At 40.1% G+C, this 25,543-nt stretch overlaps 2 pseudogenes; both read right to left on the bottom strand.

Annotated features, from left to right (window-relative positions):
* Positions 1-25,543, bottom strand: part of LOC120555172 — a 194,946-nt pseudogene that overhangs the window by 105,872 nt on the left and 63,531 nt on the right.
* The window catches only part of LOC120555120, a 195,943-nt pseudogene that overhangs the window by 32,526 nt on the left and 137,874 nt on the right, over positions 1-25,543 (bottom strand).

Genomic DNA, 25,543 nt, shown 5'->3' on the forward strand with positions numbered 1-25,543 from the left:
GGATGGCCAATGTCCCCTATATTGTTCGCCTCAACCCCCTCTGGCCCCGCTAGTTTTGTCCAGAGGTGGGTAGAGTAGCCAAAAATTGTACTCAAGTAAAAGTACTGTTACTTCAGAATAATATGATTCAAGTAAAAGTAAAAAGTAGTCATCCAAATAATTACTTGAGTAAGAGTAAAAAAGTACTCGGTGAAAAAACTACTCAAGTACTGAGTAACTGTTGAGTAACGTCTGATTTATTTTTTTAAATAAGCATTCAATCAGACAGACAAAAATACTAAATAATCATCTTTAGGCAAATTATAGTTCATCCAATCAATAAAATAAATAAAAATTAATTAATTACAAAATAGCTTAAATTAAAATAATCCAGGTAAATTCAAGTACTTAAAAAATAAAATCCATAAAATAATAATCCATAAAAATAAATACGCACAAGTAACACAAATTGGATGGTGATTGGAGCTGCTCTTTGGCACTTTTACTAAGGTAAACATGCTTTCATTATGAGGCCAGAGGCCTGTACTATGAAGCAAGATTTGGGGTTAACGAGCTAACTTCAGGTTCAACCCAGGGTTTTCTTTATCGCGAAGGTGGATCACTTGATACCTGGTTCAATCGCCGTGGTAACTCATGCTGGACGCCTAACCTGGTCGGGAGCAGGTTATGTTGGAGATATCAACCGGTGTAAAAGCAACGCCTACTGATCAATCAATAGGCCTAAGAACGGCATCACCGTTCTTATAGAAGATCAGGCGGAGAGAGAGAGAGAGAGAGAGAGAGAGAGAGAGAGAGACAGGGGAAGAGTGCGCTCATAAAAGTTAAAACATTTAGAGACCGACAACGCCGTAAACATTCCCTGATGGGTATATTTATGAAATATATAGATTTGAATGGGAGGGAATTACATATCGGCTATTTCTCTGCTTCTTGAGCCAATGCGCACAGCGGTTTGAATTATGTTTTTTATATTTTTATTTGCTCTCACGATCGCTCACTTTGGCAGGATTGCAACTGAAATTATAGGCTAATTACGGCAGTTTATGGAAAGGACAAGTGTAATTATGGTCAGATCTTGGTCCTGACTGATGGGGAAGTGATATTGATAGTTCGTGATTTACGCATCAGGTCGCCTATTTTTTGTTGCCAGCTGACGAGACTGCACAACTACGTTTGATTGGTGAACAGTCACACGTGGTAGAGCCTTTGGTGGAAGTTTCTCTTTTTTTTTTTTTTTCAAAATAAAACGAGGGACGCTGGGGAATACATACAATGACGCGTAGAATATCAAAGAGGTAAAAAGAAAAGTAACGAGCTCATTGTAGCCCAATGTAGCGGAGTAAGAGTACAGTTTCTTCTTCACAAATCTACTCAAGTAAAATTAGAAAGTATAGAGATTTAAAACTACTCCTAGAAGTATAATTTTTTCAAAAACTTACTCAAGTAAATGTAACGGAGTAAATGTAACTCGTTACTACCCACCTCTGGTTTTGTCAAATATATTTGTATATTTTTAAACCCAACTTTATCCTCAAAGAAGGGATATTATTCATGTACATTGATAAACAATATGTAAGTTAACACTGAATCTTGTGTTGTGTTTATTGTTGTATGAGTATCGTTAGTCTGTTGTAGAAGCAAACCAAAGAATCATACAAATGAGCAGTGACACATTCCTAATCAATACTCTGATGAAGTGATTGATCCATTGATGAACAGCATCATCAGAGTAATCCAAGTCCCTGTTGGAGTCAGTCAGAGCATTTCCATAGAGAGCCACTTTGCATCAGCAGCACCATGCTCCAGTGCTCTGGGAGAGTTTATAGTCCTGAGAGTTGAACACTGGATGACTGACAGCTGTCCTTCATGACAACAGAAGACACAGAAATCCTCCTCATCAAAAACATGACTTTGATCTCCGTCCTCATCTGGACTCTCCTCTGCTGCTGCTTCACAGGTAAAGTCCAGAGAATCAAACTCCTCTCCTCTATCAACATCCGTCCCTCTGAAATGAAGCCGACTAAACCGTGACGCTGCTTTATGTTTTTGTCTCTGTATCCTCAGAGTCCAGAGGCCAGGTCACAGTGACTCAGCCTGGAGCAGTGAGCTCTGCTCTGGGAGGCTCCGTCTCCATCAGCTGTAGGACCAGTCAGGATATTTATTGTTCTAGCTGTTTAGCCTGGTACCAACAGAGAAAGGAGAAACTCCTAAACTGCTCATTTACTATACTAGCACTCGGCAATCAGGGATTCCAGATCGTTTTACAGGCAGTGGATCAAACTCTGACTTCACTCTGACCATCAGTGGAGTCCAGACTGAAGATGCAGCAGTTTACTACTGTCAGAGTGTTCACTATCCCAACAGTCAGTATGTGTTCACACAGTGAAAAAGCGTCGTACAAAAACCTCCCTCAGTCAGACTGAACAGAAACTGAACTGACTGCTGCAGCTGGAAGCTACTGCAGAGACTGATACACTTCACTGAGGACACACACACACACACACACACACACACACACACACACACACACACACACACACACACACACACACACACAGCAAGACTATAAGATAAACTTTTGTATATAATATAATTTTATATAATGATATAGTTGTTGGGATTATAGCTTCTATATAGTCATCTGCGAAAGGATAAAAGGACAGGTGAACTGACCCAACCCTGGGGGCAGGGCCGGATTGGGACTCATTTTCAGCCCTGGATTTTCATGCCTTAGACCGGCCCACTTTACTTACCGAATGAGTATATTAAAAAATGTAATCAAAACCTTAGTATATAAGTCTGCAATAGCGCCCTGTCCTCTACATCCTTGTAATTCGTGTATTTTGTAAAATATCACTATTTCCAAGTGTTGCCTCACAATGTAGATTTATTAGAAAAGTTAACATCTTAACAACAACCCAATGATGTTGAACAATATCAAAATCTGTTTCTGTGCAAATAAGTAATCACAGATTAAATAAAGAACAAGATACATTGTATTGCACTTTCTAATGTCACCATAATCTATTTTTTTTGCATTTCATACAATTTTATTAAATTTCACAAAAAATATTTTGTAAAAAAAGTGATTATATTGTAGCTAATCTGATCATGTTTGCTTGTTCACACACTGTGATACAACAGCTTACAGTAGATGTGCCATCCACACTGACAGCAGCTATCCCTAATGCACACTACTGGCTCTGCTTCTGACACTAAATCACATTTTATAAATTGTTGTTATAAATTCTCAGCACAAATCTCTCCTTTGTACAAAGCTTTCTGATCAAGTCAAGTCAGTGTCATTATGGTAGTGCCGAATCATCTGGCATCATTAATTATCCCAGGGCATTTTTCATATAGAGCAGGTCAACAACACACTCTTACTAATTCTTATAATACTCAGTCAATGATCAACCCTACCTGCCCAAACTGGAGTTCTGGGCTTATATAGCTGCTGCTTGGTAACCTTACTGGCTCTTCATTGTCACTGTTAGTAGCAAACTGGACTAGTAGGCCTACTAGCTGCTGCTGCGGGAGCTACAAGAACAAGTTTGATTCATAAACATAAACGCTCGTTTGCAGGCACTTCTCCTAACTAACTTAGCTTACCCGCTCTCAACGTCTTCATTTGGCGTTTCTGTAAAATAGAAAAAGTTCATCTGTCACTTTCTAGAGCTCTACTTTTTAAATTGACGCCTTTTCAGTGCCTTTTGGCGCTTTCTTATTACCGTTTAAAACAGATTATTTTTGCTCGCGGTGGCATCCTCCAACAAGCACCAGTGACTTGTGTACGATGACGTTTTTTCTTTTTTTTAGCAAGGTGCTGCCGCCGGAGGACGTGCGCAAACATAAATAGGTCATCATTAACCAGGCTGCAGTCAGCGAAGTGGGCTGCATGAATGAAGAGAACGGTGGGCTGCAAGAAAAATAAATAGGCCTACTGTAAATACAAAAGTGGGCTGCGGGCGCAGGCAGCATATGGACAGCATTCATAATATTCAACTATGATTTCAACCCACTGCCATACCTGAACACCGGCCCTCACAACCAAACAACCGGACCGGCCCACCGTAGCCTCCCCGGTGCTCCCGACTCACATCCGGGCCTGGTATCACCTAATAATCAGGGATGGACATTAAGGTCATTCAGCTTTTTAATGAATAGGTGTTGCTGTACCGTATTAAATGCTGAACTGAAATCTATAAATAAAACACGTTCATATGAGGTAGGGTCCTCTAAATGTTTAGATATAAAATGTACCATGGCAGTGACTGAGTCATCTGGACTCTTTTTGCCCCAAAATGCAAACTGAAAAGGATCTAATGAGCAAATGACATCTGTTTTCAATAGGTTGATAATGATTTTCTCAAAACAACTGGGCAGTATTCATTATAATCCTTACAGCATACCTTTTAGGAACAGGAATAATAATAGAGCTTTTTCAAGTAGAAGGAACAACATGCGAGTCCAGAGACTTTTGGTAAATAGGACCCAAGACCTCTGCCAGCTCTAGCTGCATCATTTCAGCAGAGACCCAGAAATGCCGTCTGGTCCAGCAGCCTTCCTAGGGCAGGTGGGTGAGAAAAGACTCTGTACAACATGCTGGTCAATAGTGATTTTTGGGGGATTCAGTGCGAGTAATGAGCGTAGAGCCTCTATTTTATCCTACTAGAACTCAGCCAATCAAAACCTTGCATAAAAGTTATTCAATTCATCGGCGTTTTCCCCTCATTAAGAACACTAAGACATTTTTTAGCCGGGGCCAGGTTTGACGTAAATTTCATGGAATCCCACATTTTTTTCATATTCATAATAATTCATAATATCCCCATTTTTAAATGCTATTTTTCTACGGACTACACACTCTTTAATTTATTTGGAAATATTAGATTCATTGTTGGGATACAAATTTATAGACTTCTGAGTTAACACGTTATCTCTACAAAATGTTACATAATCAGTATTAGTGTCTGTTACTTCTTCCAAGTCTGAGCTATGGAATAATATGAAGGTAAATATGGTGCAAAACGTGAGAGCTTGTAGAATACGATGTGAGAACTTGCAGAACAAAAATCTGAACTTGTATGTTAAAATTTGCACTTGTAAAAAATATTCACACACGTGATCTGAATTTAAGTCACAAAAAAAAAAAAACGACGAGCTTGTAAAAAAATCTGAACTTGTAAATTGAAATTTGCACTTGTAGAAAATATTCGCACACCTATATTCTGAATGTGAAGTCGCAGAAAAATATTCACAAATGTGTAGATTGATATTTGCATGAACACAATGACAGCTGCAAACTTGTAATGCAACATTTACTCGTGTTCAGATTTTTTACAAGCTCCGTGCTTTTTTCCTTTTGTGACTTCAAATTCAGATCACGCGGTGTGAATATTTTTACAAGTGCAAATTTTTAGTTTTACAAGTGCAAATTTTAACATACACTTTCCGATTTTTTGTTCTGCAAGTTCTCACATCGTATTCTACAAGCTCTCACGTTTGCACCATATTTACCTTCATAGTTGTAAAGGTTGATAGGAGCAGAGAACAGAACTAAAGCAGACGGGAGAGGAGCAAAGCTGCAGCAGAGTGGAGAGTCAGCCAGAGAGAGGGCTGCACTGCATCCAGACTTGTATAATCGCCAGTTCATGCCTCCTGGGAATATGAGGGACCGCCTGCGTGATTACGCTTGTTTTTACACGACTGCCAGTGTTCATGTGCTATGGTCGGGATGCGTCTTCTTCTTCTGTTATATTGGCTTTTGGCATAACAACTTGTTGCATGACTGCCACCAACTGTTGGGCGAGCCTAGAGCAGTGGTTCCCAACCTTTTTCCTTGGCACCCCCCTACTTATGTCTAAGAAAAGCTGAGCCCCCCGAAACCGGGTTGAGGTAACCCTCGAGATAGAGCCTTACTTTCTTTTTGATACAAAGGAGTTATCAGCACTTTTACGGCCGCTCCGCCATGTTTCATTCATAAAATAGTGATGCCGGTGGCAGGAAAAACAAAGGATGATAGCAGCTAGCAGCTGACCTGATGACAGCAGGGGTCCCAGGTTAAGAGGTCCCGGAGGTTTGGCCTACTAAGTAGCCTGCCTACAATTTTAAGCGAGAACAAAAATATATAGTTTTCATACAGACTTTTGTATACTATTATATATTCTAGTGTATTATCATAATTTGTTTAACATGTGCAAATAATACTGTTTTCTTATGCGATCATACAAACAAAAATATATTACATGCATGCGTGAATTTTGTATATTTAGGAAAAGTTTCTCATCCTGCAACACATTTGAACGATTTCTGTACGTCAGTTGTCAAACATCCTCAGCTGTTCCCAGTTGCTCTAACCATCTCCTGCAGAGAGAGCACAGACAGCTGAATCACACAGCTAACTCAAGATGACACCATCCATTCAATTACAATCTCATGTTCATTCTTGACTTTGGAAACAGCAAAACTATCTCTTCACAACGCCCATCCAGTAGCTGTTGTTGAGCTTTTAATCATATCACATACTTTTCCTCAGCAGATGTTATTAAAATATGGATTTTCAAATTCCCATTCCTCTCAGCATTTGTGAGACTTCTTGTCCACGTTGGCTTAGAAGTTAAAATATTGTATGACAACTGGGTGATCTCCGTCTGCTGAGGAAGATCATGCAATAACCTCAGGCTCTTCCTGTAGCTGTGGATCAGACCTGCACATCGTTGAGGAATTTTAAACCATTCTTCCTGCCAGACCTGCTTTAGCTCTGGTCATATACTTTAGACGTCTCATGTGTATGACCCTCTTCAAGTCCATCCATAGCATCTCTATTGGGTTGAGGTCTGGGCTCTGACTTGGCCACCCAAAAGGCAGATTTTGTTTTTCTGAATCCATTCTGTTGTGTGCTCCGGCAGAGGTGGGTAGAGTAGCCAAAAATTGTACTCAAGTAAAAGTACTGTTACTTCAGAATAATATGACTCAAGTAAAAGTAAAAAGTAGTCATCCAAATAATTACTTGAGTAAGAGTAAAAACTACTTGGTAAAAAATTACTCAAGTACTGAGTAACCGTTGAGTAACGTTCGGATTTATTTTTAACACAAGCATTCAATCAGACGTACAAAAATACAAAATAATCATATTTAGGCAAATTATAGTTCATCCAATCAATTAAATAAATTTAAATTAATGAATTAATTACAAAATAGTTTAAATTAAAATAATCCAGGTAAATTCAAGTACTTAAAAATTAAAATCAATAAAATAATAATACATAAGCACAAGTAACACAAATTTCCAAACCTTTATACTTTTTTTTTTACCAGGCTCTGCAGGCAGAACTAGAACAAGGTCATGTAGCTGCTGTTTGGTACTTTTACCAAGGTCAACATGCTTTCAATCACAAAGGTGGATCACTTGTTATCGGGTTCAATCGCCGTGGTAACTCATGCCTAACCTGGTCGGGAGCAGGTTATGTTGGAGATCAGAGATCAACCGTGTAACAGCACCGCTACTGACCAATCAATACTCGATTGATAACGGCGTCACCGTTCTTAGAAGATCAGCTGGAGCTCGGTGCGCTGATACAAAAACATTTAGAGACCGACAGCCCCGTTAACATTCCTTGATGGGTATATTTGCCGTGTGTACGCGCATGACAGTTTGAATTATGTTTTTATATTTTTTATTTGCTCTCACGATCGCTACCTCTGCCAGGGTTGCAACTGAAATGCTAAGGCTAAAGCAACGGCAGTTTATGGAACGCATAAGTGTAATTATGGTCAGATTGTGCCTGACTGATGGGGAAGTGATATTGATAAGAGTTGCGCATCTAAGCGTCGGCTATTTTATTTTTTTTCTGCCAGCTGTCATCCTGTTTTAGGAAGCAGCGACTGTATTGCGCGTTTTGTCTGTAAAAACTTTTCTGTGTTCTTCATATTTATGTAGAATTATAGCTTGCTCTTCTTATGTAAAATATGTGGCTATTGGTCGTGTTGTGCAAACATCACCTCTTTTATGTGAACCCGTGCCGCTAGATTGGGAAACCCTGATGGTTGATTGAACTAGTTGTTAACCGCGCTGTGTCAGTGGTCATGAAAACAGCATCGGGACCGCGGTTGTTAGGGTTAGGTGAAGCCGGGTAACTGAAAGAAATCCAGGGCATGTTGATCTGGCCTCTGGGCTGTTCCTCCTCGTCTGGGTCTGCATTGCCGATGGTTGATTCTGACATTGCCACTTTTGTTTTGCTGCGACTGTAGACTAACCCGTCTGTCACAGTCCGCGCTGAGTTTGAGTATGGGTACGACGCGAGAATGCCTAACTACGTTTGATTGGTGAAACACAGTCACGTGGTAGAGCCTTTAGCGGAAGTCTCTCTCTGTCAAAATAAAAAAATGACGCGTAGAATACCAAAGAGGTAAAAGAAAAGTAACGAGCTCATTGTAGCCTAACGTAGCGCAGTAAGAGTACATTTTCTTCTTCACAAATCTACTCAAGTAAAAGTAAAAAGTATAGTGATTTAAAACTACTCCTAGAAGTATCATTTTTTCAAAAACCTTACTCAAGTAAATGTAACGGAGTAAATGTAACTCGTTACTACCCACCTCTGTGCTCTGGGGTCTTGGGTCGTTTTCCTTTTGCATCACCCACCTTCTACACAGTTTCAGCTGACGTACAGACATTCTCACATTATACTGAAGAAATGTCTGATATATTTGGGAATTCATCTTCATCTCAATGATTCCAAGCTGGCCAGGCCCTGATGCAGCAAAGCAGGCCGGTTTGCTCCACCATACTTTACGGTTGGGATATTTTATGATAGGCCCGCGCCCTTTCTACGCCTGGTGTAGTGTGGTGTGGTTTTTTCAAATAGTTCAATCTTAGTTTCATCAGTCCACAAAACATTTGTGCTCTTTTGCAAACTTCAGGCATTCAGCAATCTTCTTTTTAGTAAGCAGTGGCTTCCATCGTGGTGTCCTGCCGTAGTACCCTGCTTGTTCAATGTTATATATTGTAGACTAATGAACAGAGATGTCAGCCAGTTCCAACGATGCCTTCAAATCGTTGACATGTTGAGGACAGCTACAGTTCACTGACTCTGTGTGTTTGCATATGTGTCCTGCCTCTCTGCTCCCAGCCGTTAAGAGGCCAGTGTTGATCATTTAAAACATACAGAGTATACAAAATACAATATAAAATAGTGCAAATGGACAGGTGGCAGCAAATAAGTCTAATACAACATACAAGAGAGCAAATATTAAAAAATTGCAAAAGAAATGCAGTTATTCTGTGTTCAATGCCTGTATGGCATAGGGAATAAAAGATTTCTTTTATATGTTCCACCTGGTCCTGGGAAGTCTAAATCAAACATTTTGAAAGATTTATCAAGAAGTCAAAGTGTTATTGAAACATTCTTAATCTATAGGTAAAGTGATTGATCCATTGATGAACAGCATCATCAGAGTAATCCAAGTCCCTGTTGGAGTCAGTCAGAGCATTTCCATAGAGAGCCACTTTGCATCGCAGCACCATGCTCCAGTGCTCTGGGAGAGTTTATAGTCCTGAGAGTTGAACACTGGATGACTGACAACTGTCCTTCATGGACAACAGAAGACACAGAAATCCTCCTCATCAAAAACATGACTTTGATCTCCGTCCTCATCTGGACTCTCCTCTGCTGCTGCTCTCACAGGTTAAAGTCCAGAGAATCAAACTCCTCTCCTCTATCAACATCCGTCCCTCTGAAATGAAGCCGACTAAACCGCGTGACGCTGCTTTATGTTTTTGTCTCTGTATCCTCAGAGTCCAGAGGCCAGGTCACAGTGACTCAGCCTGGAGCAGTGAGCTCTGCTCTGGGAGGCTCCGTCTCCATCAGCTGTAGGACCAGTCAGAATATTCCTAATTACTACTGTTTAGCCTGGTACCAACCGAAGATGGAGAAACTCCTAAACTGCTCATTTACTATACTAGCACTCGACAATCAGGGATTCCAGATCGTTTTACAGGCAGTGGATCAAACTCTGACTTCACTCTGACCATCAGTGGAGTCCAGACTGAAGATGCAGCAGTTTACTACTGTCAGAGTCTTCATGTTATCAACAGTCAGAATGTGTTCACACAGTGAAAAAGCGTCGTACAAAAACCCCCCCTCAGTCAGACTGAACAGAAATTGAACTGACTGCTGCAGCTGGAAGCTACTGCAGAGACTGATACACTTCACTGAGGACACACACACACACACACACACACACACACACACTTAGACATGATTCAAGTGGCCACAACAAAAGGAAATTTTAAAAGTTAAAAATATATTCATTTTAACAAATTAAACCAAATAAAGTGTTAATTCTAACTAATTTATGGGTTGTGGATATTAGTAAAGTCAGTTTGTGTGATGTGCATGAGTGGAAAAATGTGTGTAAAGGTTGATAGGAGCAGAGTAGAGAACTAAAGCAGACTGGACAGGAGCAAAGCTGCAGCAGAGTGGAGAGTCAGCCAGAGAGAGGGGCTGCACTGCATCCAGACTTAAATAACCTCCTGCTACTGGGAACATCCTCATCTGTTCCCAGTTGCTCTAACCATCACCTGCAGAGAGATCAATGAAGAAATCCTATAACTGCATCTATATAAATTATATGCAAACTACTTATTCTCTTACATGCACCTCTAAAACCAGACATATACACTGAGACCAAAAGTTCATTCCTGACTTTGGAAACAGCAAAATAATCTCTTCACAACGTCCATCCAGTAGCTTTTGAGCTTTCAATCATATCACATGATCTTCCTCAGCAGATGTTTTTAAAATGAGTTCCATGAGTCCATGCGCTCAGCACTGAGGCAAAGAGCATGACGTTGAGGACAGCTACAGTTCACTGACTCTGTGTGTTTGCATATGTGTCCTGCCTCTCTGCTCCCAGCCGTTAAGAGGCCAGTGTCGATCAGTGACTGTCCAGGACTTTCAGAGACACTGACCGCCTGGCAGCATGATGATGATGTCACTGATTCTACTGCTGGCCGCCGGAGGGCTCCTTGTTCAGGGTGAGACTCTCTTCTGAAAACTTTGCTTCAGGATGCAACCAGGTTCACCTCAATGATGTTCTGCTATGATGGAGAAACACTGGAAGAAGCAGCATTTACCTTCTTCCATCTCTTCTCCATGTTAAAGAAATGAGACTCTTCTGTTTGGATGTTGATCATCTTTCTCCAAGCTGGATTTGTCTCAATAACCCTTCTGCTCTTTTCATGTTTTCCAGGTTCATCAGGAGAAATCATCCTGACTCAGTCTCCTGGATCTCAGTCTGTTGCTCCAGGACAGTCTGTCTCTATCAGATGTAAAGCCAGTTCAGGGATTAGTAACAACCTTAGCTGGTACCTTCAGAAACCTGGAGAATCTCCTAAACTGTTGATTTATTTTGCTACTAGTCGTTGATCTAGAGTTTCAAGCCGTTTCAGTGGAACTGACTTCACTCTGACCATCAGTGGAGTTCAGACTGAAGATGCAGGAGATTATTACTGTCAGCAGGATAGCAGCCTCCCGTTCCCACAGTAATACATCGTACAAAAACCTCCTCAGCTGTAGAGGAACTGATCTGAATGAACAGCTGCAAAAACCTACAAAAAAGACACTTTAGAAGTTTGACTGACACTGATGTCTATATAACAGAATAAAGTCAGGAAATAATGTTCATACTTAAGTAAGCTATGATAGTAATCTTATTGAAAAAGTGTAGCTAACATGGTATTTAAAATCAGATCAAACTACATGTGAAAAGTAGATAAATTAATAAATCTAACACCAGTTTGTTTAGCTGTGAAATCAATTATTCATTTCCATTTTAGTGTTGAAGTTAATTTTCACAGTCAAATACAATTTTAAATGTATGTAATTTATATTCAAGTCAGTTCATTTTCCAACACAACTTAAGTTAACTTGTGTTGACAGTGAAATGCATATGTAATGTGATATTTTGAGATCACACAGCTGATATATTTGTAATGATATAATATGCTGATGATATCTTACTTTATAATTCAAGTGCAATTATTTCTTCTCAGGCTCTGCAGTTTACCCAGATTAATTATACTCTATAGACACTGATATCCGGTGATGATTCAGAAATGATGTAGGGAGACCTCAGAGATGACGACCAGTCCGAAAGAGTACAAATCAAGTGCAGCTTTATTCAAACAGTGAACAAACTTTCATGACACTGGGACAACCATGAGCATACAGACACGTCTGCCCAAGGATGAACCACATGTACATCATAGTGAATACCTTTTAAACTCTTTTGTGCTAACACAGCATGAGACATCTATTTCAGTGCACAAGTTTTACTCTTAAACTACACCTTTTATGGCCGATGCTCCTAATAGATTCCCACATTCCTGGCTCCGATTCCTCTGTGTGAAAGTTGTACCCAAACTCATAATAGATTCACACATTCTAAGCTAGGCTTCACTATGAGACCATATCATCTTAAACTGACTGGTCTCTAGAAACTCCTTAGAATATATAAGATACATTCAAACATTTGCATGCACACATACCAAACCTATCAGACACATCTAAAATCTATTCAACATAGTAAACACTTCATTTATGAGATACATAGTATATCTGAATTTCCTAAATACATTGAAATAATCAAATTTCTTACAAAAACTAATTTAAAATTACTCCAATAAAGCAGTTTCTGAAGTCATATAAGCTTTAAAGAGTTTGAATAAATTATGGATTTACTTCTATCTTGTCTGGGTCACATTAATGATTATCTGATTAGTTTTGTGTTTTCAAAATATATTAAACATGCTATTAAATTACCTTATAGTTTCTTTCTCGAGAAATGTCCAGGCAGTTTTACATTTAACTCAGATGAGTTTAATTTCTAGATTTATGGAACTATTAAGACAGATATATCAGTTTATTTTAAAATAACAGACATGGAAACAACCAATTTGATGAAAAGTACTTTTATTGTGTTAAAATAATCAAAATGAAAACATGCAACACACTTTATCAATGAAACATGTAATCAGACAGTGAGTGAGGGAAAGAGATAAACAGAGAGCAAAAAAAAAAAAAGAGAGAAAAAAAGAAAAAAATGTGAGAAAAAAAAAAAAAAGTGAGAGCAGACCTGAGATCAGTATCAGAGTGGAAACCAGTAGCAGAGTCCCAGTGAGTCAGGTCAGGACTGGGAACACTGGTCTCTCCTTAGTGTCTCTGAGAGTAGCCTGGGCGCGGGGGGGCCCCGCCCACACAGCCCACCTTCTCCCACTGGTCTTTAGGGAGCCCTCAGGGTGCTGCTCCAGCTGTATTTGCCGTCCTTCCCCAGCACCCCGGGGCTCCTGCTCTCCTCCCAGCTGCTGCTGCTGCTGCCCCGCTCCCACCTTCCAGGCCAGACTCCAGTCTGAGGGGGAAGCCCTTGTTGGCCAGGCACATGAGCGTGGCCTTCCCCGCAGCAGCTCCTCCCTGGAGGGGGCAGCACCGTCAGGGTGGGGCCGGCTCGACCCACTGCAGAGAGAGAGAGAGATTAATAAAGAGTTAGTATAAGGTTCAACTAAACTCTAGCCTGTTGGCTGCAGCAGAGGAGGCTACTAGTTCTGCTGTTCTTCCTCAGATTGGATCAAACTGGTCTTAAAATGTTTCACTTCCCTCTCGGACTCAGTAACCATGGCAACAGACAGGCATCACTGCTGAACCGTGACAACAGACAGGTTTCAGTACTAAAGATAAAAAGTTAAAACTGGCTCTCTTTTACTAAAACTTTCAGAGTTTAATAGTTCAAAATAATCCACATAAGATGGAGATTGTGAGGCTTTTACTGTTTTAACTTTCTTACACATTTCTTGTCCTAAACGAAAACCTCATTAATGATATTTCTTTGTTCTGTTCATGTAAGCAGGAATCATCACTGAACAGTCAGCCTTCATTACTGAAAATATCCAAATGAATATTGTTAACTACTTAAATAATTTATGTCCAATATCTTCAAAATCATTATTCTGGGAGAAAGATGGAGTAATACTTATTCACATCAAAGACTGAACCAAAGATTATCGGCAGAGTTCTTGAGCCAGATTATAAAAACTTTATCTTTTACAAATGTTTTTTCAGACAGAGTAATGGGTAGTTTTCTACAACGAACTGACTTTAGAGAGAAACGGCTCTCTGACTTTGACACAAACAAACTCACCAAAATGAGGCTGTTATGAAAGAGAACGGACAAAAACACACAGTCCTGCAGATTTTCCAGAATTCATGTTTTTATATATACAGTGCCTTGAAAAGTATTCGGCCCCCGAACTTTTCGACCTTTTACGCCACATTTCAGGCCTCAAACATAAAGATATAAAACTGTAATTTTTGTCGAAGAATCAACAACAAGTGGGACACAATCATGAAGTGGAACAAAATTTATTGGATATTTCAAACCTTTTAAACAAATAAAAAACTGAAATATTGGGCGTGCAAAATTATTCAGCCCCCTTAAGTTAATACTTTGTAGCGCCACCTTTTGCTGCGATTACAGCTGTAAGTCGCTTGGGGTATGTCTCTATCAGTTTTGCACATCGAGCGAACTTTTGCATTTTCCCCATTCCTCCTTGCAAAACAGCTCGAGCTCAGTGAGGTTGGATGGAAAGCGTTTGTGAACAGCAGTTTTCCGTTCTTTCCACAGATTCTCGATTGGATTCAGGCCTGGACTTTGACTTGGCCATTCTAACACCTGGATATGTTTATTTGTGAACCATTCCATTGTAGATTTTGCTTTATGTTTTGGATCATTGTCTTGTTGGAAGACCCAAATCTCCGCAGTCTCAGGTCTTTTGCAGACTCCATCAGGTTTTCTTCCAGAATGGTCCTGTATTTGGCTCCATCCATCTTCCCATCAATTTTAACCATCTTCCCTGTCCCTGCTGAAGAAAAGCAGGCCCAAACCATGATGCTGCCACCACCATGTTTGACAGTGGGGATGGTGTGTTCAGGGTGATGAGCTGTGTTGCTTTTACGCCAAACATAACGTTTTGCATTGTTGCCAAACAGTTCGATTTTGGTTTCATCTGACCAGAGCAACTTCTTCCACATGTTTGGTGTGTCTCCCAGGTGGCTTTTGGCAAACTTTAAACGACACTTTTTATGGATATCTTTAAGAAATGGCTTTCTTCTTGCCACTCTTCCATAAAGGCCAGATTTGTGCAGTATACGACTGATTGTTGTCCTATGGACAGAGTCTCCCCGCCTCAGCTGTAGATCTCTGCAGTTCATCCAGAGTGATCATGGGCCTCTTGGCTGCATCTCTGATCAGTCTTCTCATTGTATGAGCTGAAAGTTTAGAGGGACGGCCGGGTCTTCGCAATTTGTAGTGGTCTGATACTCCTTCCATTTCAATATTATCGCTTGCACAGTGCTCCTTGGGATGTTTAAAGCTTGGGAAATCTTTTTGTATCCAAATCGGGCTTTAAACTTCTCCACAACAGTATCTCGGACCTGCCTGGTGTGTTCCTTGTTCTTCATGATGCTCTCTGGCTTTACACGGACCTCTGAGACTATCACAGGGCAGGTGCATTTATCACGGAGACTTGATTACACACAGCTGGATTCTATTTATCATCATTAGTCATTTAGGTCAACATTGGATCATTCAGAGATCCTCACTGAACTTCTGGAGAGAGTTTGCTGCACTGAAAGTAAAGGGGCTGAATAATTTTGCACATCCACTTTTTCAGTTTTTATTTGTTAAATATGTTTGAAATAGCCAATGAATTTCGTTCCACTTCATAATTGGGACCCACTTGTTGTTGATTCTTCACAAAAAATTACAGTTTTATATCTTTATGTTTGAGGCCTGAAATGTGGCAAAAGGTCGAAACGTTCAAGGGGCGAATACTTCGCAGGCACTGTATATATTAAATTTATATTATTTCTTCTCTTGTAATTTATTTAAATAAGACAGAAGACATTAGAGTAGATTGACTTTATTGTCCACCTCAGTGGAAATTTGTCTTTGGCTTCTCCCAAAGTACAGCAACAGTAAATACAATGCACATAACACAGCACACCATTAAAAAATACATCAGAATATACAGAATACAATATACAATAGTGTAAATGGGAAGGTAGCAGCAGAAAAGTTCTATAAATAATTCAAGAAAGCATAGGGAATAAAATACTTCTTGTAAATGTTCCAGCAGGTCCTTGGGACCCTAAATCTAACATTTACTATACTCTGATAAAGTGATTGATCCATTGATGAACAGCATCATCAGAGTAATCCAAGTCCCTGTTGGAGTCAGTCAGAGCATTTCCATAGAGAGCCACTTTGCATCAGCAGCACCATGCTCCAGTGCTCTGGGAGAGTTTATAGTCCTGAGAGTTGAACACTGGATGACTGACAGCTGTCCTTCATGACAACAGAAGACACAGAAATCCTCCTCATCAAAAACATGACTTTGATCTCCGTCCTCATCTGGACTCTCCTCTGCTGCTGCTTCACAGGTAAAGTCCAGAGAATCAAACTCCTCTCCTCTATCAACATCCGTCCCTCTGAAATGAAGCCGACTAAACCGTGGACGCTGCTTTATGTTTTTGTCTCTGTATCCTCAGAGTCCAGCGGTCAGTACACAGTGACTCAGCCTGGAGCAGTGAGCTCTGCTCTGGGAGGCTCCGTCTCCATCAGCTGTAGGACCAGTCATAGGGGTAGACAGTGGGACCCGCGATATCTTGGTACCAACAGAGAGATGGAGAAACTCCTAAACTGCTCATTTACTATGCTAGCACTCGACAATCAGGGATTCCAGATCGTTTTACAGGTGGTGGATCAAACTCTGACTTCACTCTGACCATCAGTGGAGTCCAGACTGAAGATGCAGCAGTTTACTACTGTATGGGGAATTCTATTACAACAGTCGGTATACGTTCACACAGTGAAAAGCGTCGTTAAAAAACCTCCCTCAGTCAGACTGAACAGAAACTGAACTGACTGCTGCAGCTGGAAGCTACTGCAGAGACTGATACACTTCACTGAGGACACACACACACACACACACACACACACACACACACACACACACACACACACACACACACACACACACACACTACTAAAAACATGACATACTACACCTTCCATCTTTGAAAATACATTTGCTTCAATGCGGTGCCGCAAAGACGTTAATGTCCTTTACCTCTTTATATTTCTCACTGATCCCTCAGATGAATGGATAAATACATCGTCAGCATCAGTATCAATCATGTGTTCAGAGTCCACCACAATACAATCTGTTTGTATGCATATTACATTTGATTTAACAATATAATACAATTAGTTTCCCCTCTTGTAGACCATAATTGTATCAGGAATAAAAGCATGTTTTTTACTCCTATCACTTCCCTCTTAAATGTACAGAAAAGTCTATTGCACACTTTGTAATGCAGGCGTAATAATCACAGTGAGGGACTTCCCCAAATATAAGAAATCTAGAAATCCCCTCCTTAACATTCGTAAAATGATCAGACAGCTCATCAGATCCCTCCGCCACCGTGCACAGATCTCTGATCAACAAGTAAAACAAAGTCTGTTTCAATCCCAGCATCACTGATACACATGTTGAATAGAAACCAGTGTGTTGATTCTCTTGTAGATTACCACATCTGGACAGATGTGTTTTAGTGTAACAGACTGGAGGATGATCTGGGCTTCTCTCCCTCTGTCTCTTACCTTTTAAAAATGGGTCTGTTGTTGATTTGTCATAAATATGTGTATATATATCTACATACCTATATCTCGTTGTTCTTGTATTTTAAACCTTCACTGACTGACTTGATATTTCACCCTTGTTGGAATCCACTAAACTAATGTTACTAATCTTACATAACTGTTATAATTGCACCATTTTTCTATCATGTATAAATGCATGATGGAGAAACCGAATCCCTTTTGTTTATATATTTATGGCTGAGATTTAAAAATAGAAGAATTTCCATCCTTCTCAAAACAATTTTATTTTTTTACCATGACTCATCATCCCAGCTGAAAATTGGCTTTACTCTCTTTACAAAGAACTGATAACATTTTAATGAAAAATAACAAAATGCATTTAAACCTGCACACCCTTAAAAGTGTTGGTATGTTAGTCAATGTCAAACATTTCTGGGCCTTAACCTTTCTTTTACATGTTTCCACAATAAGTGTTGTACGTGGAAACCCCCTGTCTCTGCTGGAGTCAGTCAGAGCATTTCCATAGAGAGCCACTTTGCATCAGCAGCACCATGCTCCAGTGCTCTGGGAGAGTTTATAGTCCTGAGAGTTGAACACTGGATGACTGACAGCTGTCCTTCATGACAACAGAAGACACAGAAATCCTCCTTCATCAAAAACATAACTTTGGATCTCCGTCCTCATCTGGACTCTCCTCTGCTGCTGCTTCACAGGTAAAGTCCAGAGAATCAAACTCCTCTCCTCTATCAACATCCGTCCCTCTGAAATGAAGCCGACTAAAACGTGGCGCTGCTTTATGTTTTGTCTCTGTATCCTCAGAGTCCAGAGGCCAGGTCACAGTGACTCAGCCTGGAGCAGTGAGCTCTGCTCTGGGAGGGCCTCCCGTCTCCATCAGCTGTAGGACCAGTCGGAGTATTTATTCTTACTATCTTAGCCTGGTACCAACAGAGAGATGGACAAAGTCCTAAACTGCTCATTTACTATACTAGCACCTCGACAATCAGGGATTCCAGATTGTTTTACAGGCAGTGGATCATACTCTGACTTCACTCTGACCATCAGTGGAGTCCAGACTGAAGATGCAGCAGTTTACTACTGTCAGAGTGGACATTGGATCAACAGTCAGTATGTGTTCAACACTGTAAAAAAGCGTGCCCACAAAACCTCCCTCAGTCAGACTGAACAGAAACTGAACTACTGCCGCGCTGGAAGCTACTGCAGAGACTGATACACTTCACTGAGGAGACACAACACACACACACACACACACACACACACACACACACACACACACACAAAAAATACACACTATGTATACATCAATAATCTTTGAACCCCAAAGACTTACACACAACAGTTCCAGATCTTCACCACCCATTGCAATATTTATTGAATGAAGAGAAAAGCATTTGCAACAAAAATACAACCACTGGAACAGAATAGTTCCTAAAGAGATTCAGACTGTTAAGACCCAATAACACTATCCTACTACTGGAGCACAAGAGACACTCAGGAAACCTCGAATTCAAACTGGAATTCCAGTTTGATTCAATTCTATCTAGATTATATAAGATTATTGTTGAAGTTAAATGCGTGGATTTCATGACAGAGGCCTTTCTCTAATATAACAACCCTAAATATATATTTCAGAATAATTTAATTCTTACCTGCAAGTTAATCTATTTGCTTTCTGCAGAACGAGTTGAAAATAGAGATTTACATTAGATATCCTCTAATATTGGATGTTTAACATTTGACATTGTTGTTTCTCATTTCCACATCACACAGTAAGGGATTATGGGTAGATTTCTAGTAATTCATAGCACTCAACAATAAAGGGAAAATGGATGCTTTCTTTTGTATGTAGTGTATTTGCAGCACACCCCCTCCCCCACTCCCTGAAAGTAAGACATTAGTTACTACGAAATTATTTGTTAAAAACTGTTTATTTTAAAGCTGTGATTGTCAAATCCAACCTTACGACAGGAAAGAAACAACTGATACAAGCTACCTTGTAGAAGTACAATTAACCAGTTAGTTTGAACACTTTAAAATGTGTTTATTTCAAATGATGTCAATACAAATACAACACCGTGCCCATTGAAATTTAAATCCAGAAACTAAAGAAGTAAAAGAAGTAAACAGAGTTCTTCCTTTTCAGGAGCGGCTTGCTGTCTGAGCTCCACGTTGGCGTTGACCTCTGGTGAGGAGACTCTTGGAGTGACTGCCTGGATGTTTGCTGGATGGAGTCACTGCTGGAACACCGCTGGATACTAAACGCCTCAGAGATATGGAGGTTTTAATGTGGGGAGAGGGGGCTGAGTTGCGGTCCATGGCCTCTGTCGTTCCCTCCAGCCTCCTGCTGATGGACCACAGCAGTGAATGTGTTCCACTCTCCATCTGACGGAGGCCCCTCTCAAAGCTCAGCAGCATCTCCACACACTGTGACTGCAGCTTGAACAGAACCAGGCACTTTAAATGTCTGAGAAGCCCTCATTATCCAACCTTGTATCCCTGTCCCTGTGTGTGGTATGTGAGGACTTGGTGGTATATAGGGACATGGTGGTATATGGGGACGTTGTGGTATGTGAGGATATGGTGGTATGTGACGAGTCAGTGGTATATGGGGACGGGATGGTATTAACATCCTTCTCAAAACCAAGTACATTTTTGACACCTGTCATCCCAGCTGAGTGGCTGATATTTTACTGTACACTGAAGCACGAAACATTTTCATGAAAAATAACAAAATGCATTTAAACCTGCCCCTCCAAAGAGTGTTCATATGTTTGTCAATGTCAAACATTTCTGGGCTTAACCTGTCTTTTGCACATTTCCACACTAAATAAAATACTAGTATAATTAACAAGTCCAAGCTATGGAAGAGGTCCAAGTTAGTGCAGTAAAAACATCCTTTTAATGGATCAATGCCATCATTGTCCCAAATGTGGATTGTTTTTAATGGTGGTGTACTGCTTTTAAGCAGGGACTTGTAGGGTTAACTTTAGTAATTCAATGATGGGATGTGGATATCAGTGAAGTTAGTATTGTGTGATGGGCGTGAGTGGACAATATACGCATGTGGGGGTGTTTTAAAGGTTGATAGGAGCAGAGTAGAGAACTAAAGCAGACGTGAGAGGAGCAAAGCTGCAGCAGAGTGGAGAGTCAGCCAGAGAGAGGGCTGCACTGCATCCAGACTTAAATAACCTCCTGCTACTGGGAACATCCTCAGCTGTTCCCAGTTGCTCTAACCATCACCTGCAGAGAGAGCACAGACAGCTGAATCACACAGCTAACTCAAGATGACACCATCCATTCATATCACATTAGAATCTCATGTTCATTCTTGACTTTGGAAACAGCAAAACAATCTCTTCACAACGTCCATCCAGTAGCTGTTGTTGAGCTTTTAATCATATCACATACTTTTCCTCAGCAGATGTTATTAAAATGTGGATTTTCAAATCCCCATTCCTCTCAGCATTTGTGAGACTTCTTGTCCACGTTGGCTTAGAAGTTAAAATATTGCATCAGAACAGGGTGAACTCCGTCTGCTGAGGAAGATCATGGGATTGGATCCAAAGATCTGAGACAAGACAAGACCGAGTAAAAATGCGGCAGATTCCGAGACGAGACTGAAACCTTCAAAGAGGGGTCTTGAGACCAAGACTGATATTGAGAACTACAACACTGGCCTCAGCCTTCTATAAAGACTCATCACTTCTTCACTTGGTGAAATCTTCACATTAGAAACATGTCAAACCTGCATTAATATTAATATCACTAATCATTATCAAAAAAGACCATATTACCAAACTGGAAGGACAGAACAAAACTGTCCACAAGTCACTGGATCAGTTTACTACCAGACTTTTCAATATCCTCTCCATGTGAATATGTAAATACAGTGGCAAGAAAAAGTATGTGAACCTTTTGGAATTTCATGTTTTTCTGAATAAATTGGTCATAAAATGTGATCTGATCTTCATCTAAATCAAGGGGATTGACAAACAATGTCTAAAATAAACAAATTCAGATATTTCATGTCTTTATTGAACACTCATCTTGGTGTCGTTTTGACTGGGCACCCACTTCTTGGTAGAGTAGCAATAGTCCCAAAGTGTCTCCATTTGTAGATTGTTTGCCTAACTGTAGACAGATGAATTTCTAAAGTCTTTGAAATAACTTTGTAACCTTTGCCAGCTTCATGTAAATCAACAATTCTTGATCATAGATCCTCTGAAAGATCTTTTTGGTGAGGCATGGCTCACATAAGCGTGTTCTTCTTGTGCAGCGCAAACTCCAAAAGTTTGAGGGTGTTTTATCAGTCAAAGTAGCTGTAGTCCACACCTCCAAACTCATTATCTTAACGAGACTCCACGTGTGCTAAAAGCTGACTCCAATTAGCTTTTTGGAGGTCATTAACTCAAGGGTTCATGTACTTTTTCCACAAGCACGATGCAGTTTTTTTTAGTTGTTCTCAATGAAGACATGGAAGATCAAAAAAATGTTGTGTTATTATTTTAGACACATTATATTTGTCAATACCCTTGACTTAAATGAAGATCAGATCACATTTTATGACAAATGTATTCAGAAAACCATTAAATTCCAAAAGCTTCACGTACTTTTTCTTGCCACTGTATGTAGGTCCATGCTCTCAGCACTGAGGGGAAACAGCATGACATGTTGAGGACAGCTACAGTTCACTGACTCTGTGTGTTTGCATATGTGTCCTGCCTCTCTGCTCCCAGCCGTTAAGAGGCCAGTGGTGATCATTTAAAACATACAGAGTATAAAAAATACAATATAAAATAGAGCAAATGGGCAGGTGGCAGCAAATAAGTCTAATACAAAATACAAGAGAGCAAATATTAAAAAATTACAAGTGTTGTCTGAGGCAGTCATTCTGTGTTCAATCCCTGTTTGGCATAGAGAATAAAAGACTTCTTTTATATGTTCCAGCTGGTCCTGGGAAGCCTAAATCTAACATTTTGAAAGATTTGTCAAGAAGTCAAAGTGTTATTGAAAGATTCCTAATCAATACTCTGATAAAGTGATTGATCCATTGATGAACAGCATCATCAGAGTAATCCAAGTCCCTGTTGGAGTCAGTCAGAGCATTTTCATAGAGAGCCACTTTGCATCAGCAGCACCATGCTCCAGTGCTCTGGGAGAGTTTATAGTCCTGAGAGTTGAACACTGGATGACTGACAGCTGTCCTTCATGACAACAGAAGACACAGAAATCCTCCTCATCAAAAACATGACTTTGATCTCCGTCCTCATCTGGACTCTCCTCTGCTGCTGCTTCACAGGTAAAGTCCAGAGAATCAAACTCCTCTCCTCTATCAACATCCGTCCCTCTGAAATGAAGCCGACTAAACTGTGACGCTGCTTTATGTTTTTGTCTCTGTATCCTCAGAGTCCAGAGGCCAGGTCACAGTGACTCAGCCTGGAGCAGTGAGCTCTGCTCTGGGAGGCTCCGTCTCCATCAGCTGTAGGATCAGTCAGAATGTTTATAATGGGAACTATCTACACTGGTACCAACAGAGAGATGGAGAAACTCCTAAACTGCTCATTTACTATGCTAGCACTCGACAATCAGGGATTCCAGATCGTTTTACAGGCAGTGGATCAAACTCTGACTTCACTCTGACCATCAGTGGAGTCCAGACTGAAGATGCAGCAGTTTACTACTGTCAGAGTGTTCACAGTGGGCCTGTGTTCACACAGTGAAAAAGCGTCGTACAAAAACCTCCCTCAGTCAGACTGAACAGAAACTGAACTGACTGCTGCAGCTGGAAGCTACTGCAGACTGATACACTTCACTGAGGACACACACACACACACACACACACACACACACACACACAACATGATTCAAAAAAAGGGAGACACAAAATATACAGTATATATTTAAACAAATTAAACCAAATTAAAGGCTTAACTTTAACTAATGTATGGGCTGTGGATTTCAGTAAAGTCAGTATTGTGTGATGTGCATGAGTGGAACATATGTGTGTTGTAAAGGTTGATAGGAGCTAAAGCAGACGGGAGAGGAGCAAAGCTGCAGCAGAGTGGAGAGTCAGCCAGAGAGAGGGCTGCACTGCATCCAGACTTAAATAACCTCCTGCTACTGGAACATCCTCAGCTGTTCCCAGTTGCTCTAACCATCACCTGCAGAGAGAGCACAGACAGCTGAATCACACAGCTAACTCAAGATGACACCATCCATTCAGATCACATTACAATCTCATGTTCTTATCAGATTCATGCCAAAAAAACCAAGGAGTCAACTTGAAACAAAAAAATAATACATAAATCCATAATCACATCTATATAAAGTTCATGCAAAAAAACATTTTCCCATACATGCAACTCAAAAACGCAACAAATACACTGAGACCAAAAGTTCATTCTTGACTTTAGAAACAACAAAACAATCTCTTCACAACGTCCATCCATTAACTGTTGAGCTTTCAGTCAGACCACATGATCTTCAGAGGTAGGACCAAGTCACTGTTTTGGATGTCCGAGCCAAGTCCCAAGTCAAGTTCCAAGTCATACACAACAGTGTAATATTACATTTAAATTGCACAAATCATGAATGCCTTTTTTAAACAGGTTTTATCACGTGCTACTGAACATAATAACACTGACCCAGCAGTTTAATACTTTCATAATGTATTATGTCTAAATGAAATAAAAAGATAAATGTAAAAGAAAAAAAAAAAACATAAACATAGTGTGCCAGTCTGCCAGAAATAGGTCCTAGAGTTCTATAGTGAAGTTACTCACTTTATGGAGGAATAATCTGTGCCTGCATGTGTGTGAGAGAGAACGGAACAGTTTGCATAAAATAAAATAACATCAACGAAGGAATAAACGGTTTCATCCACTCACAGGTTGTGCTTTTACTGTTACTAAAGGTTACCCCAAGATTTCTCTGCTATAACGTTAGCGATGTACTTTTCTTAGATTTTAGGTTAAGCAGCTTCAAATATCAAAAAAGAAATCGGAAGATGTTGAATGTATTCGACCCAAGTGTTTTGCATGTTGCCATCCATTATTTTTTTTACCACCATGTAGTCTTCATGAGCGAACAAAATGATCTTTTGGTCATCATTTCCAACTGGCACTCAGCAACATAACTTCACTTCTCCATGTTTGTCTCCGGCATATGCTGTCCGGTCTGCAGTCTGTCAGATCGGCTTACAGTTTTACCAACAGCTTACACACGTTTTCACAACTATGTCTCCTTTTTCAAAACTTTACACACAATTCTCAAAACGGCACACACAAAATGCTAAATGCCTCACATCTACTTCAAAATGAAACACTGCATTCAAAATGCCATCAACACATCTCAAAATGAAGCATTTGCATCAAATGGCAAAAACTTTTTCATAGTAAATTTTTGGATGTGATGTACACACTGTTCTAAATCTAAAGCTCTTTTGTCTGTCATAGGCTCATATCTACATTTACAATGTTCTAGAGAGAAAGTAATCTGCTGAGAGGGGTTGAAAAGTGTACTGCAAACAACAATGTAATGTTACAGTAAAAAGCAAAAAAATATGTATCAGGCAAAACATTAGTTTGTAAGAGGAGCTCAGTGTTGTATACAGTAGTATGGAACAAGAAAACAATAGTACAAACATATGTAAACCAAAGGTATCATTTTTAGAATAAAGAATATGTGTGTGTGTGTGTGTGTGTGTGTGTGTGTGTGTGTGTGTGTGTGTGTGTGTGTGTTCGGGCTGGGTATTGTATGCACTTTGTGCAAAACAAAATCTGATAGATTTATAATGCTGAAATAGTCA

Source organism: Perca fluviatilis, unplaced genomic scaffold (assembly GCF_010015445.1).
Source record: "Perca fluviatilis unplaced genomic scaffold, GENO_Pfluv_1.0 PFLUV_unplaced_scaf_2, whole genome shotgun sequence".
NCBI lineage: Eukaryota > Metazoa > Chordata > Actinopteri > Perciformes > Percidae > Perca > Perca fluviatilis.